The sequence below is a fragment of the Vombatus ursinus genome, unplaced genomic scaffold, assembly GCF_900497805.2.
Source record: "Vombatus ursinus unplaced genomic scaffold, bare-nosed wombat genome assembly UNPS02010219.1, whole genome shotgun sequence".
Classification (NCBI taxonomy): Eukaryota; Metazoa; Chordata; class Mammalia; order Diprotodontia; family Vombatidae; genus Vombatus; species Vombatus ursinus.
In genome coordinates, this window is record NW_020949997.1 from 6,267,607 (window position 1) to 6,280,866 (window position 13,260).

The following is a 13,260-nucleotide window of genomic DNA, read 5'->3' on the forward strand; positions in this document are numbered from 1 at the left end:
TCTCTCTCTCTCTCTCTCTCTCTCTCTCTCTCTCTCTCTCTCTCTCCCCCTCCCTCTCTCTCTCTCCCTCTCTCCCCCCCTCCCTCCCTCTCTCTTTCTCTCCCTCCATCCCTCTCTCTTTCTCTGTCTCCATCTACGCTCTCTCTCCATACACACACATATACAGAGTCTATGGGACATGTACATGGGACAGATATGTGTGTGTTTATATTTGTATATGTTTATGTTTGTGTGTATACATACACACATATACATATATGTATATATACAGGATATACATGTACAGGTATACAGTATGCCTATGTATATATGTATAAACATATACGCATATATACATGCACATACAAATACACATGTATATATGAATTTACATACATATGTAGGTATTGTATTCCTAGTTCTTTTTTAAAAACATTCTACCTAACAAATGTTTGCAGTTTTTTATAGCTTTTCTCTGTTCTTTGTTTTTTAAGTTAAAATTTATTTTATTTTCAAAGAACTGCCTTCTCTCCCTCTCAGTTTCCCCCCTTCCCCATTCAGAAAGCAAGAAAAACAAAACCCATTACCATGTGTAGTCAATCAAAACAAATTTCTACATTGATCACATCCAGCTCTGTCATTTTTCATCATTAGTCCTCTGGAATTCTGGTTGGTTATTACGCTGATGAGATTTCAGCACACCAGTATTCCATCATAGTTATATACCATAAGTTGTTCATCTGTTCCTCAATTTATGGGCACCCCTCCTCAGATTCCCATTCTTTTTCACAAACAGAGGGCCTTGTAGGTCATTAGAGTTTGTTTTGTTTAGGACTAATCCCTCCCTTATTCTACTATCCCTTAATTCCCCCCCCCATTCTCCCCTTTCCCTTTTAGTTCCCTATTCAGTGAAATGTATGTTTGTACCCATCTCTGTGTGTATGTTTTCTTTCTTCTTTTGACCAATTTAGATGAGAATGAAGTTCAACTGTCAGTCACTCCCCTCCACCCTCTTCTCCTTGTTTGTATAGGTGTTTACTTGTGCAGCAATTCTCCCTAACCTTCCTTTCCCTTTCCCTCTTCCCAATGTATTCTTCTTCCCTCTCTTTCCATTCTTAATATCATCAAGACACAACAGAACTATTCTCAGGCCTTGTGTAATTGGACTTCCTCTATGAAGTCTGATGATGATAGTATCCAGAGGATATTCATGTATCATATTTGTATGTAAGCAATTTATCCTTGGTTAGTTCTTTATATATCATTGTTCATTCATGTTTACCTTTTTATATTTCCCTTCAGTCCTGTATTTGTGCTTCAGAGTTTCTCCATAGACCTGGCCTTCTTATCAGGAATGCCTAGAAGTCCATTATTTCATTTAAGGTCCATTTTTTCCACCCTGTAACATTATACTCAGTTTTGCTGGGTAAGTAATTTTTGGCTGGAGGCCCCGATCCTTTGCTTTCTGGAGTATCATATTCCAAGTTCTTTTCTTTTAGTGGTGGCTGCTAACTCTTGTATGATCCTATCTATGACTTCTCACTACCTCTATTCTTTCTTCCTGGCTGCTTACAATATTTGTTTTTTCTTTGAGCTGAAAGATATGGATTTTGGCAATATTTTTCCTAGGATTTTTCATTTTGGGGTCTCTTTTAGAAGGTAGCCAGTGGATGCTTTCTGTTTCTTCTTTCCCTCCTGGTTCTAAGAGATCTGGGCAGTTTTCTTTTAAGATTTCTTGAAATATGATATGTAGGCTCTTTTTTTGGTCTACAGCATTCAGATAATCTAGTGATTCTTTTCTTCTTGATCTTTTTTCCAGGTTTGGTTTTTTTTTTCTATGAGATAACGTTATATTTTCTTCTATTTTTTTTTCAGCCTTTGGACTTATTTTAATATGTATTGTTGTTTCATGGAATCATTGGATCTATTTGGTTCATTCTAATTTTCAGGGAGTCTGTTGCTTGGGCAACATTCTGAACCTGTTGTGCCAAACTATTAATTCCTTTTCCGGTTATTTTTTCCATGGTTCTCATTTCTTTTGCCATTTTTTTCCTCAAGTGCTCTCATTCCATTTATGAAAAAAAATTAATTCTTTTTTAACTCTTGCTTCATCTCTTCCAGGAATTCTAGTTGAGTTTGTGCCCAAGTTGGGTTGTTCTCTTAGGTCTTGCTTGCAGATGTTTTAGAGTCATTTTTCTTTGTTGTGTCTTGTATGTCCCTGCCACTTATAATAGCTCATTATGAGGCTCTTTTTTCATTCGCCCATTCTTCCAGCTTACTTCCTAATTTCAGACTTGTTGTTAAGGCTGGACTTTGTGGTATTTCTGGAGGGAAGGCCTGGGCTGGACCTGTTGCTGCTTTTTTGGGGTACTGAGTGTTGTGTTAATCCAGAATCTCAAGGACAGGCTGTGGATTGTAAGCTTTCAGTGCTCTCAAAGTGGTCTGATCCCCAGGGCAAGGACTGATTGCTGCCCTTCAGGTTTGAGCTCTGCAAGTTCCTAATGTGAGTTTGGGTCTGAGAAAGAGTAAATGCTGCTGGACTCTGTCCCTGTCAGTCAACTGGAAAGCTGTTGGTTCAGAGTAGCAGAATCTAGGCTTCTCTTTAGTGTGGGATTCCTGCCCTGGTTACTCCTCTCTAGGCTGGGCTAGACATTTGAAATGTAGCTCTGAGAAATGAGCTACACTGCTGCTGCTTTTGCTGCTGCTGTTAGCTTCTGACCTACTTCTTTTTCTGTACACTGCCCAAGGCATTCAGCCCTGGATCTGTGAACCAGGACTGGATTATGGGTGACAAAGTGCCTGTTGACACTTGACCCCATTGCAGTGCCCTGGTGTATGTCTGAAGATGTCGCAGTCTGAGTCCTAGACCTCTTTTTGCCCTAGTGAATAGTCTCTCCCTGGGCACTGGAGAGCTCCAAGGGTAACAGCAGGCTGTTGGCCTGACTTGTTTTCAGTGTCCAAAAACTTCAGTCTCTCCCTATGTCAAAGTGGGCTGGACAAAGGACTATGTCAAAGTGGACTGGACAAAGGACTGACTTTTTCTGGATTTCCCATCAGGATTCAATCTAGTGCATTTTCTGAATTTGTTGGGAAGAGTTTGTGAAAAAGACATCACTGCATTGCTTCCTATTACTCTGCCATCTTGGCTCTGCCCCGCGTCCCTGTTCTGTAGATCTTGAGATGTTAATTTCACAGTCAAAAAGAAAGTCTGGAAAGGACCTTCGAAAGGAGCCAACGTTTAGAGCCAGAAGGGAACACAGAGGTCATCTAGCATTTGAAGGACTTGTGTGGGAGAGGGATTAGACTTGTCTGTTTGGCTCTAGAAGCTGGAGCCAGAAGCAGTGGTGAAAATTACAAAGAAGCAAATTTAGGTTTGATGTCAGGAGAAACTTCCTAACACTTAGAGCTGATCACAAGTGGGACTGCTGCTTTGAGAGGCTGTGAAATTGCATGCCCTTATTTTACAGAGGAATAAACTGAGGCCAGAAAAGGTCAATTGGCTTCTTGTCACATCGCTAGCTACTGTGGGTTACTTCTGACTCAAAATCCATTTTTTTTTCCCACTTCTTAATGCTGCCTCTCTCTCATCTCACCTCTTCCTATCAAGATTCTATGCACCTGGGGCAGCTAGGTGGCGCAGTGGATAGAGCACTGGCCCTGGAGTCAGGAGGACCTGAGTTCAAATCCAGTCTCAGACCACATACTTGACACTTACTAGCTGTGTGACCCTGGGCAAGTCACTTAACTCCAATCGTCTTGCCAAAAAAAAAAAGAAACAAAAAAAAAACCAAAAAAAAATTTACCTACTAATTAGAAGTTTGGAAGTTAGACATTCTTTTAAAAATATTTTAAAAAATGATAGATCTTTACTGATACCATTTGTTTTACATCACCTAGATTTCCCTCTGTATCCATTCCTCTTCTTTCCCAGACAACTATCCTGTATAAGAAAGAATTTTTTTGGAAGAGAAAAAAAATCAGCAAAACCAATCAATATATCCCCCAAATTCTGACATTATATGCAGTGTTTCAGCAGAGAGAGACACATGTCTTCTCTTCTTTGGTGACAAGCTTGGTCTTTATAATTTTGCAATATTCAGTTTTACTTTTTTGTGGTCGTTCTTCACATTTACATTGCTGAAATCACTGCTATTTTGTTTTTCTGGCTCTGTCTATGTCACTTATGTAAGTCTTTCCACATTTCTCTGTATTCATCATATTTATAATTTATTTATATATACTTTTATAATATAATATATTTTATATATAATATGTAAACATATAATGTATCATCTTAGTCATTTCTTACAGCCCAGTAGTTTTCCGTTACATTCATTCACTACAGTTTATTTAGCCCATGAGCATCTACTTTGCTTCCAATTCTTTGGTACCACAAAAAGTTTTATAAATATTTTGATGTGTATTATAGAGTCTTTCTGTCAGTGATCTCCTTGAGGTTTATAATTAAGAGTAGAATCTACAGGTCAAAGAGTATGGGTAATTTTGCCTCTTTTTTTTGTCTGATATAGTCATTTCAGAATGATTGTATCAATGTTCCACCAAAATGCATTAGTATGCCTATCTCTCCACAGCCCCTTCCAACATTGACTATTCTTATCTTTTCTCATCTTTTCCAGTTTGCTTGGTGTGAGATGAAACTTTGGAGTTGTTTGATTTGCATTTCTTTTATTAATCAATTGGAGCATTCCTTCATATGACTGTAAATAATTTGTGTTTCTCCTTTTATGACATGTTAGTTTTCCTTTGACCTCTTCTTTTTTGGTTTCAGATGCTTCTCTTAGTTATCTACCTTTCTTCTTTTGCAGATAGTTCTAATGAGGCTTTTAACATTTCTGCCTAGGAAATGTCTGCACTACCTTATTCTTGCCCAATACCATTAGCTGAGAGGTATCATTAGGTATTAGTAAAATTGTCTTAGTGAAATGCTACCTTCGGCACACATAACAGGACTCAGCTGTCATAAATAAGGTGCTACTGATAGTTGTTAACACAGTATAAGACTATCTATTAAACAAAAATTAACTGTACCACTAAGTCTGTGAAAAATGCCTCCCATTTCCCAAGTCCAATGACCTTTTCTCGATTTCCATTCTGCTTGAACTCTCTTAGCATTTGACATCACCAATTCCCAGAAACTTTCTGTTCTTTTCAATTTTCTTTTATGATGTTACATCATCCTGGTTTCCCTATTACCTTTCTGATCATTTCTGTGCCCCTTTTCTTCCTTCTGCCTCCCCAAAATATGTATTCCAAAGTTCTGCCTTCAGTGTTCTCTATATTTTCTTCCTTCAAGATCTCATCCATTCACATAGCTTTAGCTATCACTGTACTTCTGGCTCTGAAGTCTTTCCTAAAGCATCTGCAATCACATGCTTTGATCATTCTTTACCCTCCAACTCTAACATTATATGAGTCTATGTTTCCGTCCTCTGCTTTTGAGGGCAAAGTGTTAGAATAGACATTGCCAAGGTAAAGCAACCAGATACTTAGGGGAGGGGAAAGGATTATGTATGCACATCTATCTTTGATTATCACTCCACCCTCAGTTTTTAAAAAAGCAGTCAGAATGTTCCCTTACTTGAACAACAGGAGCAGGCAACATGCATTTGAGTCATGAAGAAGTTGGAAATAGAATTCTTTATTTTCAAGAGGTTACAAAGAGAATGGACAGTTGGTACAGCAAAGAGCTAAGAATGGGTGTATGCATGGAAGGGGAAAGAATTAATTTTATATATTTTTTTAAATTTTATTTTGGCTAGGCAATGGGGTTAAGTGACTTGCTCTGGGTCACACAGCTAGTAAATGTTATGGGTCTGAGACCGGACTTGAACTCAGGTCCTCCTGAATCCAGGGCCAGTGCTCTATCCACTGCGCCACCTAGCTGCCCCTAAGAATTAATTTTATGTTGGAACTCTGTGACTGTGGGGCTATCACCCCAACACAGATGAAAATCTGAGTGCCTCTCTGAATGTGAAGGCAGCCAAGCCAGGGGGATTAGAGGTGCCTCAGAGTCTAATAATAAGAATCTTTTCAGTGTGTGAGGGTCTAGAGATATTTTCCTACTGGGACATGAAGTGTTCTCTCCATCACAATAAGTATGAAAGTGTTGCACACAAAGTGTTAGGAGTGGAAAGACCAGCAAGTTATAAGGTACTATTGAATCTGTGTGTGGATGGGTCTGTGTAGACTAGTGACTTCAAGATGATTTTTTGTCCTTAGGCCAATAACTCTTATTATAGGAAGGAAGGTCATAATCTCTCTAAAACAATTTCTTTGACTGGAAAATGGAGATAATAATGCCTGTAGTACTTGTCTCAGAGGGTTGATGACAGTATATGCAAAGCCTTTGCAAAAATTAAAATGCCATATAAATGTTGACTAATATTAATATTTCTTTCCCAAAAACAGGGTTTTCCATATCTAAACCTGATGTGGTCTTCCAGTTAGAACAAGGCAAAGAGCTGTGGATTCTTAATCTGCCAAGAATTAAAGAACAACAGTTGCCAAAAAATTCTTCAGGTGAGTGATTATGAATCAGAAATTCAGAAATCACTGAAAATACAGCTTAGCAGTTTGGTGAAAAGGGGCTGTTTTCAGTGGTCTCAAGACTTACCACACGTGTTATTGCCATTAACAACCCAGAACAGAAAGCTAGCTTTCCTTCTTTTCCTAAAGTGAAGTATCACCTTTTCTTCCATTATGAATCAATCTTCTTCCCTTTCTATGTGTATCCTTTACCACATACCAGCTCTTCCTCCTTCTTTATCCTTTCCCTAGGATGATCATTCCCTATTCACTAGAAGTTCATTCTCCCAAATCCCATCCTCTTTCCTATTCATTCCTTAACTTCCTACTCCTCAGCATTTCCTCCATATAACTTATTTCTCTGCTGAATCTTATCACACTCTTGGATGGGACCTCTGATCAGCTTACTTAGTGAGCTAGCTTCCTTAATGAGAGGCAGCTTGGAATAGTAGATAGGGCTTTGGAATTGGAGTCAGGAAGACCTGGTTTTGAATCCTACTTCAGACACTTATTAAACTAGTTTTGTAACTCTGAGCCTATAACTCTCCTACAGAATGAAGAGTTTGGATTCAATGATGTCTAAGTTGCCTTCTGTCTCTAAATCTTTGGTCCTGTGGTTCTCTCTAAATTACATGTGTGTTTTTGAGAACTGCCTGTATGTCTCATTGGCATGGCTTTCAATTTTATTATTTTCTTTTAATTGTTATTTATCTTTTTCCTTGGTTTTAGACTGGGAGAGCCAACCTGAACATCCACAAGTCATCTCCAAAGTTAAACATTTCTGAAGAAATAGAATGACCAGGGATAGTAATGGTTCCTTTAGACCTTGCATTTGGTGGAATCTATGTACCTGAATGCACATTGGATAGAAAGAAAGAAAACTCTAAAGGCAAGACATGGGAAACATCCCTTTTCCATGAGAGAGATTTCAGTCAAGTGTTAATCACCTACCAACAAAACTGCACTAATGATAGAGGCCATGAATGTCACACATGTGGGAAATCCTTCTTTGACTGCTCATGTCTTACCAAACAGCAGAGAAGTCACAGTAGAGAGAGTTCCTTTGAATGTAAGGAATGTGGGAAACTGTTTAGTTGGAAATGTAATCTTACTCGACAACAGCTAGCACATACTGGAGAGAAACCTTATGTATGTAAAGATTGTGGGAAAGCCTTCTTGAACCATTCATATCTTACTATATATAAGTGAATTCATACTGGAGAAAAGTCATATAACTGTGAATGTGGAAAAGCTTTCTCTAAACATTTGTCTCTTACTAAACATGAGAGAATTCATACTGGAGAGAAGCCTTATAAATGTAATGAATGTGGGCAAACTTTCAGACATAGAAGTGGCCTTATGAGACATCAGCTGATTCACACAGGAGAAAGTCCCTATAAATGTAGTGAATGTGGGAAACCGTTCTTAAATCCCTCATCCCTTGGTGTTCATAAGAAAACTCATACTGGAGAGAAGCCCTATGAATGTGATGAATGTGAGAAAGCCTTTGCTAGACATTCATCTCTTTCTCTACATCAAAGGATTCATACTGAAGAGAAGCCCTATGAATGTGATAAATGTGGGAAAGCCTTCTCTAAACATTCGTCCCTCGCTGAACATGAAAGAATTCATACTGGAGAAAAACCTTATAAATGCAGTGAATGTGGGAAAGCTTTCTGACATAGAACTGGCATTATGAGACATAGGATGACTCACACGGTGGAAAATCTCTAAAAACGTAATAAATGTGGAAAACACTTCCTAAATTCTTCATCCCTTACCGTTCATGAAAATTTGCCCTGGAAGAAAAGCTCTGTGAATGTAGGAAAATCTCTAGACATTCATCTGTTTCTCTATATCAAAGGACCTCAACTAGAGAGAAATTTTATCTATAAAATATGTGGGAGAAAACTTTTTGTAGCAGCATCAAAGATAGTAAGCCAGAGAAAAATCCTGAGAATATAATGATCTTGGGCAGTTTGTTAGAGAATCAGAGTATGGACAATAAACCCCACAAAGGTTAAAAATTGATTTTATTCTAAATCTCATATCTATTTCCCTTTCTGGCTAATTTTCATTTTCTCTTTTTAGCTACCAAACTTGTTGAGTGTGTCATCTATGTGTACTACATGAATCTGACCTCAGATACTCCAATACAAAAATGTGACTTCTAGGATACCCTGCCTTACATATCTACTTAAATTTGTTAATGCACAACACATCGAATACACAAATATTTGATTTGGGGATGTGCAGGAAGATTGAGGAGTTAAAAGTTGAAAGAGAATCTATCTCTTCAATACTTCCCTAAAAAACATAAGTAGAAATACCAACAATAGATGCAGTAGTCTAGAAACCCTGAAAAGAACATAGTTTTTTAAAAAAAAGACACACTAAAAGTAAACTTTGATCAAGTTGAATAAAAGTTATGGATTCAGAGGAGATGAAGCCAAAATGAAAAAGAAAATGATTTAATCCTGTGTGTGGCCTCAGAAACAAAGCTGAAATTACTGTGATACATCAAAGTATAATATAAACATGAAATTACTTAAAGAAGAAACTAAAAGCTACTAAGTATTCCCAGGAATGATGACTAGCTTGGAAATATCAACGGAGAACATAAGTGGAACAATGTCCCTCACAAAATGATAGCAGTGTGCAAGGCAGACTTAATGGGAAAACTTTAAGACAGGAAGACCACTTAGGAAGTTAAAGTAGGTTGGCCATGGAAAGAGGAGACCTGATTTTGGATCCCACTTTAAATTCTAGAGTATGTCTCCAGATAGTGATGTCTCTCACAAAAATGATGATTTTACTTTAAGACAGAATAGCTGAAACAATACCCAAATAAACAAAAAAACCAAACCCAGAATTACTCAACTAGAAAAGTTCTGGAAGCTTTGCCAGCAAAGGTGAAGGACCGAGACAACAGATCATGGAAACAAATCGAAAACTATCGGGCTCTTGAAAATCCTGTGAAAATAGACATATTCCGAGTCTGATCACAATATTTCAGGAAAATCTACAAAAAATTTTTTCTCTAAAATACTGAAAATAAGGATCAGATTGCTGCTCAAAAGAATTAAGATGTCAGCAGAAGTTAATAGGTTCAACACACTGAAAAGGCGAAACACAGCATGCATCCTCCAATAAAGTCCTTCTCATTAGACTGTGAGCTTCTAGAGAACAGATTCTGAGTTTTTTTGTTTGTTTTTTTGTTTTGTTTTTGCCTTTCTTTGTATCCCCAGTGTTTTAACATAGTGCCTGCCACTTGGTAGGCACTTAATAAATACTAATTGACTACTTTGCTGCCTTATTTTGGTGTATAGGTTACCCTGGGTTTTTTAAGGTTGCTAAAGTAGAGGCTCTAGCAGGTCTTACATCAGAAGTGAAAATCTTTGAATATAGGATTGGCACTGGATTTCATTTTAGCCATTTAGTATTGATTTTTTTTTTAACCAGAGAATTCATGAAGATCTTTTAGCTTTGTTATACTGTTCTAAATGTTTGACCTCTTCTACATGGGAAATGCTCTTGGGAGTAGAAACTATAATCCTATCCAACTTGTACTATCTGAAAGAAAATTCATGGTATTAATAGAAGAGAAAATCCATGATTTTTTTTTGTTTGGGGATTTTTCCCTTCCCGACGCCATGGGTTTATCCCCTTGTTTATTCAACTGCTGCTGATAGCCAAAGAGGTTCACGGTCTTCTACTCCAAATGTCAGTACTACTCAGGGAATAACTATTCCATTCTGTCTCTCTCTTTTTTTTTTTTTAAGACTAATTCTCCTTTCACCCAGGCTGGATAAGCAGGGACCACTCATTGGCCTGATCCTACTACTGATGAGTCTGGAAGTTTTGACCTTCCTTGTTTCCAGTCTTGGCTGATTTGTTTCCCCTTAGGGCAACCTGGTGGCCAACTGTCCCAGAGATCTCACTGAGTTGTTTCCAGATATAGTTCACTTGATTGGCATAGCCCGATGCATCTCAGAACTCTGCGCTCAAAAGATCTATCAGTCTCAACTTTCCCTGTAGTTAGGATTACAGTCATTTGGCTATATGGTTTCCCTTGCCATTGCTTCTGTCTAGTGGACTGAAAGGTTACAGAAATGTGTCTCTATGGTTTGGACCAGGAGTTTCAAGTCCAGTAAATTTCCTCTCAGGTCACATGGAATTACCAAATGCCTCTGCCCCAAAGTAGCCGTCAGCAATTCCTATGGTTGGCAGAGTGCAAGTAATGTTCCCTTGACCACAGGTCCTTTCTTTGTTGCTTTTTCAGAATGTATCAGTTAAAGCTAACTGCCACTGACCACTTTTTTTTTTGTTTTTGATCCTGTACACAGGGATGACTCCCAAGAGCCAATCATTTCATTTCCAATTGTTGAGACTCAATCACTTATCCTAAATGAGGCCTGAACAGATCCAGGAGTACCAGTGGGCATGTCTATATCCTCCATAGAGAGCTACAGTCAAAGTCCTCAAACAAAGGCTTATCACCCAGTAAAGACATCAAGTTCTATCAAGGAGACTCCTGTGATCAATCCCCTTTATTTTTAATTTCTCTCATACCCATCTCTTCTTTTCTCTTTCCACTGATACCTACCTAGTTAAGGCCTTTATCATTTCATTCTTGATCTTTTGCAGCATTAATACAAAATAGTAGCTCACATTTTTATAACACTAAAATTCCCCTAAAATGTTTTCCTTGTAACAACCATATGAGGTGGCTTGTGCATGACCTCTGTTTCCCATTTTACAGATAGGGAAACAAGTTCTTAAAGGTGACATACTGTACCTGGAGTCACACTCTAGAATCTAAGGTGGGATCCAAAATCAGGTCTCCTGTTTCCATGTCCAACCTACTTTAACTTCCTAAATGATCTTCCTGTCTTAAAGTTCTCCCATGCAGTCTGCTTTACACACTGCTGTTATATTGATCTTACCAGTCATCACTGTGCCCAACTGCTTATAGGATTATGGAATCTTATGAGATGGACAGAACCTCAGTCTATCTAGTCTAACCCGTAAAGGAATAAGAATCTCCTCATCACATTCTCAGCAACTGATCATCCAACATTTGCTTGAAGAGCTCCCAAGAGGGAGACTCACCTTGGTCCTGAGGTAGTGAATTCAACTTTTGAAGAGTTTTAATTCTTAAGAATTTTTTCCTGACATCAAATCTAAATCTACCACTGCATCTTCCACCCATTCCTCCTAGTTTTGCCATCTGGGGCCAAACAGAGCATATTTAATCCCTCTTCTAATTGACAACTTTTCAAATACTTAAGAACCAACAGCTATTTTGTCTTCCCTAAGTTTTCTCCAGACCAAACATCACCAGTTCCTCTAGCTAAATCATTCTCATATGGAATGGCCCTTTGCTATCTTCCTCTGGATAATATCCACCTTATCAATATCCTTCCAAAAATGTGTCATTTAGAACTGAAGATAGTATTCTGATCATCTGACGTGAGCCAGAGTGTAGTAGGACTATCAAATCTCTGATCTTGGACACTATGCTTCTCACAATGCAGCCCAAGAGCATATTAATTTTTCTGCCTGCTGTATCATACCATTGCCTCATATTGAGCTTGCAATCCACTAACATCTCCAGATATTTTACATGCAAACTTTTGTCTGGCCATATGCTTCCCATCTTATATTGGTAAGATTAATTTTTTGAAACTCTAAGACTGGTCCTATTAAATTTTATTTTACTAGGCTCAACCCAATGTCAAGCTAGCCTATCCACATTTTTTTCTGATCCTGACATGTTGGCTCTCCCTCTCAGCTTTGTGTTACTTGTACATTTGATAAGCATGCCTCCCGTGCCCTTATTTAAGTATTCGATAAAAATGTCAAATAGCACAAGGCCAAAGCAGAGGTGTGTGCGTGTTGTTCTGGGATAAGGAGTGGTCTTAACCCATGTACTTAGAGGAGGAAGTTCAGAAACAATAGTAGTGTGGCTACATAATAGTTTCAGTTTCTCCTATAATTATCTCTATTATAATGTATATGGAAACGCTCGTTTTATTTAGTGTTTTTTCAAGTTCAGAAAATAAAAGGAAAAATGTTAATTTTTTTTTTTAAAGAATCTAAGAGTGGAAGGGGTCATGGCCCCAAGGGACTCCAGGCTTCTCCCCTTCCTTGGGCAACCTGGGGCCAGTCCCAGCTTCAGGTCCGGACTCTGCAGACGACAACTGTAAGTCCTTCTGCTAGTCGCTTCCCCTCTAGCTATCTCTGGGCCTCAGTTTCCCCATCCGTAAATGACGGGGGTGGACCAGATGACAGGACAGCAGCACCCGTTCGCAGCAGGAGGACAGCTCCAGAAGCAAACTCAAAAGGACACTGGCCGCAGATGGCAGTTTACCATGATGACCGAGTCTCTGTTCCTCCTCTTCCCCACCCCCAGCCCCACCCTCGTCTTTCGCCCCCTTACCAATCCCGCTCCTTCTCCCCGGCACCTGGCAGAGGTTCTCCTTATCCCTCTCACACTCTCCGGTTCCGAAGAGCTGCCTCTGCCTCTGAGCCTGCGCAGACGGAAATCCAAGACTACATTTCCCAGAGAAACTAGAGTCCCAGGGCACGGGGACTCGGACTCAATTTCCCAGAAGACCTTTCAACATTGAGTGGTTCGACGCCCTTACAACCCTTAGGGATCTAGGGAGCGAAACCTGCTGAGGCTGCCGGGAAGTAGAGTCCGCGCGGGCCATTAGTGTGTGCGCAGGCGTC

At 39.0% G+C, this 13,260-nt stretch overlaps 1 long non-coding RNA gene across 1 annotated transcript in view; it reads left to right on the plus strand.

Annotated features, from left to right (window-relative positions):
- The window catches only part of LOC114037026, a 10,552-nt gene extending 792 nt beyond the window's left edge, over nt 1–9,760 (plus strand). The window contains exons 2-3 of the long non-coding RNA XR_003568399.1: nt 6,409–6,519; nt 7,255–9,760. This is a non-coding gene — a long non-coding RNA (uncharacterized LOC114037026). The remainder of the gene's footprint in view (nt 1–6,408; nt 6,520–7,254) is intronic.
- The last annotated feature ends 3,500 nt before the right edge of the window (nt 9,761–13,260 follow it).